Below are 5,812 nucleotides of genomic sequence, written 5' to 3'. Positions count from 1 at the left end.
AACAGCAGCTTTCAGCCTGTCACCATGATGCAAACATGAAATATCAGACATACAGTAGTAGTTCTTTACAGGTTTTTTATTCGATTGCGCTGCTTTTCCATAGTTTTTTCTGTGTAAACATGGATGTGTTTGACTGTTGCGCTCACGTCTCTTGCAGCATCTCATGCATGAAACGGCTTTCTAAAAACACTGCGCTCAAGATAAAAGAAGTTCACTCCCATCTTCTTGCATGTTTTTCCTATTCCACTGCCCGCGTCGCATCTTTGTCAACACAAAAGCGCATTCTGTGTGAATGGCGCTTAGCGCTATATTTATGGTCCTTCACAGAGCGTGTCACACTTGAGCGGTTAATCACGTGCGCCGACATGCGGTTGGATGGTTCTTTTCTTTTTACTGTTATCACCGGCATATTGTCAAAGTGTCTAATTCTAACATTTGGTAATATTTCTATTCAAAATCGCGATTCCTCGATTTCTAAAAAATAAAATCATGGCAAAACATTAAATTCTAATTAATCGATCAAATCGCCCAGCCCTACCTCATACATTGAGTTAAAATCACTTATATTTTTAAGTGTTGTTTAGTCAATCAAACTCAACTCAAAGATTTTAAGTTTATTCCACTCATTCAATTTGATGTCAGGTAAGAAATCTAACTCAAAGTCTAATGCTGCGTCCCAATTCGCGTACTTATACTATGCCCTAAAAGTATGTACTCTTTTGTGAAGAAAAAGTACATACTTTTGAGTATGTAGCAGAATAGTAGGCAAGCTTTGGGACATACTACTTCGTCATAACTGCATCTTTAACAGACGCTCTGTTGCTTAGTTACTGCATTCTGTCACTGTTTAAACTGCACTGTCAATCATCTTTTCGCAGTTAACAAAATCCACATTTCGTTTAATTTCCTACCGTATCGGAGAGAAATGAAGAGGCACGATGGTCTGCCAGTCGCGGGTCTATCATGACGAGAACTCTCTTCATATGTATGCATAATGATGCATTTAAAAGTTAATGACCAAACGTATAAAATTCACAATGTTGCTGCAGATGAAATGTAACGCACATAACATTAAATAAATGTTTTTAATCAGGTTAGACATTGATTTATTTATCACTCCAACCCCTTTCTCTGCCTGTCCGTCGGTCTCGCATATCTGCCATGTTTGTAGTTAAAAAAAAAAATTATGCGTATTTGTAGTTCTAATCATATCCTCGTCCACCGCGCAATGTGTTGTGGGCATTATTAGCCGCTAGAGTGTGCATCGATCTGCACTTCGAATTTTAATCTCAAGTAGTAGACCATCCGGGAATCTTTGGCATACTATGATTTGGGACATACTAATTCTATTTTCGAATACTATTTAGGACGGTTAGTATGCTAATTGGGATGCAGCATAAGTCTAAAACACTGGTACAATGCAATGAAGACAGAACAGGAGGGTATTCTTGAGTGTTTATTGAATTACAACATTTACGAAATGTTTTCAAGCATAAAACAATCAGTGGGCTGTATAGTAACAATCTTATCAGACTTTTCACCAAATAAGTTAAGACTGCACAAACAAGGAAATGTTTACAAATTCCATTTATAAAATTCCAAGTAATAAATAAATGTCATGCGATCTGGGAAAACCCGTCGGATGTCGCGCTGGGACGTTTTCAGGAAAATCGAAAAATAGGTTGTAATTTTTTTGTCAAAATTAGGTTTTCATTAAATTATTATCCTATAACATCTTGTCTATCATCTCTTAAAATATCTTGGCAAAATTCACTTGTTTAGTGCAGAAAAATAGCGATTTATTGCAGCAAGCACAAAAGACTGTGTCTTTCTCTTATGTTAAGAACGCGCTGCGGAGGTCTGAGGTGCTTTCTCTTAACACCACAAAAACAGTTAAAGTCCGCGTGAACCGGAAGTTGCTGCCGACTTTATTTCAGTGTAGTGACGTATTTCCAGCTGAAACGGAATATTGAATAGAGGGCATGGTTTTATGTTTGCGCTCCTCCTCTCTGTCTCTCACTCATAGCAATCTAACGGTTGGAGGGGTGTTTAAGCATATTCTGCCCAAGCCGTCAAACTGACGTAATCAGAATAAAGTGTATATTTTTTAAATGTGATTGTTGGTACATTTTACCAGTTTTTACCATACTTTCAAAACAAAAATTTAAATAGGAAAAATATGCAATATGAAAATAATTGAAGACAAAATGTGTTTTACTGAGAAAAAGCAAGATTTGGTTTTTAAAAAGCCTTTTTCCAAAAGGTACATCTGGAAAAAGGGGGGTCGTCTTATAATCAGGGTCGTCTTATATTCGGGCCAATACGGTATATAATAAAGGCACATTTCCCGCCAGTCCTGTGTAAACTACGGCACGCAAAGTTTTTTTTATTTATTTGTTTTTTAATATCGTGAAATAGCGGAGCACAAGAAAACAACGCAGTCTAAAGTAGCTGCTCACTTATGATCTTGCTAGTCTGCTCAATCTTGGTGATGTCAGTGCCCTAAACGATGTTATAATGGACTGTTTCACATCCAAAGATGAAGGATCGGATGATGACGTTACTAAAGAGGAGGAGTCCGATGACAGTCTGTTATACGCACAGGTGCGCGAACAGGTACGCTGTGCACGCTTTTCTAAATGTAAACTACAAGGTACACTATTCAAGAATGCATCAAAAATATCTTAATTTGTGTTCCGAAGATGAACGAAGGTCTTACGGGTTTGGAATGACATGAGGGTGAGTAATTAATGACAGAATTTTAATTTTGGGATGGAGTAATATGTCCTGGTTGATCAACTTGATGTATAACAGTAAGGTCCATTCCTACCATATTCTGCTCTATTTCCTTCCAGATGCTCCATAGGCTTTCCTTTACTTTTTGTATAACCATTTTCTTTCCAGATGTCCAAATGCTCATTCATTCCTACTTCAACATATTTACTGTCTGTTATTATTATAGCCTGTTTTATGCCTAATTCTTTTAATTTCTTTATTAGTTCAGCCACAGCTTTGACCTCTGCTGTTTGAGCTGTTCCTTCTATTTTTCCCTTTTTTCTATCTTTCTCCTGTTCTATTTGTTTTATAATGTATCCCCAGTGTGCCTGTTCATCCTTAACGATTGACTACTGTACTTTTTACCAAGTCTACTTTTCTCTTCTGACACACTTTGTCCCATTATACCTATTATCTGTTGAACCTCCCTAACTGTCTGGCTTTTTAAACTGATTTGTCCTTTCTTTTATTGATTGGGTATCTCCTCTGCTGCCTGCAGGAATCCAAAAACCTAAAAACTCTACAGCATCTGTCATTAGGGCTGGGCGATATGGCCAAAAAAATTATCACAATATAATTTTTCATGTAAGTCGATATCGATAATCACGACAAGTTTCAAACTTTTATTTTTTTTCCAAGTTTTCCAAGGCAGATTTTTGTTCCCAAGTGAAAGTTGTAGAAACCAGACTATTAACTGTGGTTTTAAACTGCTCTATTGGCAGAACATGACAAATACTTTATTTTTGTTTTCCTAAACAAAATAAATATCTTAATTATAAAATCTGCATGTTCTGAGTGATATTGTTTCAAATGAATTCAAGCACTTCACGCTGGATCTCACAGCGCTGTTTAGTGCTCGCGTGACCGAGACTTATCAGTGATTATATCGAACATTTACCGAACTCGTTATCATTTTATCGAGGAGAATTGTATCACAATAATTCTTTTTATCGTTCTATCTCCCAGCACAATCACTCATCCACTTTTTCACTGCAGTCTTCATCTGTCTCATCTGCGCTTGATGTTGCAACATGCTCTCTTCACCACCGAGTACCCTCTTGTTAATCTTTGTGGCTGATTACAGAGCATCAAACTCCGAAACCTAACTTTCCCAACTGCTGCTTATTCATCCTATCTTGAAGTACACAAAGGAACTATTGCAAGTCCTCTCTAAAGCATTCAAGCATTTTTATACTAAGGCATATATGGCATTAACCTAAAAACAAACAAATATTATAACATTGAAACGGGTCAATAGCAATGTCAATATCCAAAACAAAGGACACATTGTGGACTGTCCTTGTTTGAAGAAGAGCTCATCTTTCTTGCAATTCAGGTACATTAATGTTTGGGGTTAGTATGATTTGTTAATAATATGATTGGTATTTTCCACAAAAACATTAAAGGGGAGGGTCTAATGCTATTTCATGCAATCTGACTTATTTACACTGTTAAAGAGTTGGATTCTCATGCTAAACATGGCCAAAGTTTCAAAAAATGAGTTGGACATATGATGGGGTATTTCTGTGCCAAATACACTCCTTCAGGGTTCGCATACATTTCGGAATTTTTTTTCAGAGTATGGCCCTGTATGACGTCATAAAGGGCGGAATTCCTTGTATTGGCACTTCTCCAGGAAGAGTGCGCGCTCACATCAACCAGGTATGCGTTTCCCGAAAGCATCGTTAACGAACTATGGTCGAAAGTTCCATTGAATTCTATTTGTAACGACGGAACTTGCAACCATAGTTGCTTTCGGGAAACGCACCCCCAGAGCGAGAACGAGCTCGCCCATCAACGCGTTTCATTTCGGGTTACAGAAGTTGTCGGGGTCAGTGAAGTTTTTAGTCACCATGGCTTTGACCAAAGATATTTTAGACCAGATGCTATTTTCTTTTAATTCTACACTGTCCTTGTTTGAAGAAGAGCACTGAATTGTGGTGATTTGAATGTGGTTTGGTTGTCTCTACTGTTTATTGAATCGGATAGCATTATGACAACCATAACCACAGCACTTTTGTGTGGTCAATGACCTTTTCTCATCCAGTGTAGGGTGGTATTAAAGTGTTTACTTTCTTTTGCAGGTGCGTGTGTGAGACGTCTGTCTCTGCCCGCTCTGAGCTCTCCCTGATGGGCAGCTGGTCCCGCAGTGCCGTGCTGCAGCTGTACCGAGCATTGCTCCGTGCAGGCCAACACCTACAGTACACAGACCGTGACTACTACCGGCGCGCAGTGACCCGAGAGTTCCGGCGCTGTCAGACCCTCAGCGCCCCAGCAGAGAGGGAGGACGCGCTGAAGAAAGGCCAGTTCTTCCTCAACAGCGGGTTGGGCAGGTTGGTGTAGAGGAAGTGGTCCATCGGCACCAGTCTGACCGCTAGCCGGTAAGAAGGAATTTGTGCATCAGAAACAATGTAGGCAGTCGCAGGATGTGCATGTTGTGATGTTTTTTGTTGTCAGTTAAGATAAAGTTAAAATAAAATATATTATTAAGAGTTATTATTAATAATAATTTTATTATTACATATTATATACATATTAGATTAAAAACTTTAAAATTTGAAATATTCCTTTGGCACCTAATTAAAATAAATTGAAGGACTAAAATTATCAACTAGAAATAAATAAAAACTAAACCTGACTTAAAACTAGGGATGCACCGATAGGATTTTTGGGGGGCCGATACGATAACGATTTTAACAAACAACTATTGGCCAATTCCAATACCGATATTGGTCAATTGCATAAAGCAGGGCTTAAAGGTGCAATAGGTGATTGTCTTCAGAAACATTTTTTGTTATGCTGGTTGAAAGTCTCTTCACATCCCGATAGCAATCATTAAGTTAAGTGGTCTAAATGTATTTATCTGTATTTATATATTCTGTGGAAGCCGTAGGACAAAGAAATGTTCGTCCAATCAAAACGCTCGGTCCGAGAGTTTTAATTTGCTTTCCTACCTGCCTGTCAACATATGTATTAGCATAACTCTGCGCACCCTGTTCGCGCAGACAGAATACGTCATCAGCGCGTTCACGCACGC

At 38.4% G+C, this 5,812-nt stretch overlaps 1 protein-coding gene across 2 annotated transcripts in view; it reads left to right on the top strand.

Moving 5' to 3' along the window:
• Positions 1-5,812, top strand: part of LOC107748795 (mitochondrial dynamics protein MID51) — a 19,467-nt gene that overhangs the window by 5,237 nt on the left and 8,418 nt on the right. For both annotated transcript variants that reach the window (XM_016563751.1, XM_016563750.1), the window contains exon 2: positions 4,860-5,156. The gene's annotated coding sequence lies outside the window, so the exon portion shown is untranslated. The remainder of the gene's footprint in view (positions 1-4,859; positions 5,157-5,812) is intronic.

This window comes from Sinocyclocheilus rhinocerous, unplaced genomic scaffold (assembly GCF_001515625.1).
Source record: "Sinocyclocheilus rhinocerous isolate Xijiao unplaced genomic scaffold, SAMN03320098_v1.1 scaffold950, whole genome shotgun sequence".
Taxonomy (NCBI): domain Eukaryota; kingdom Metazoa; phylum Chordata; class Actinopteri; order Cypriniformes; family Cyprinidae; genus Sinocyclocheilus; species Sinocyclocheilus rhinocerous.
This window is presented reverse-complemented; position numbering and strand designations above follow the sequence as displayed.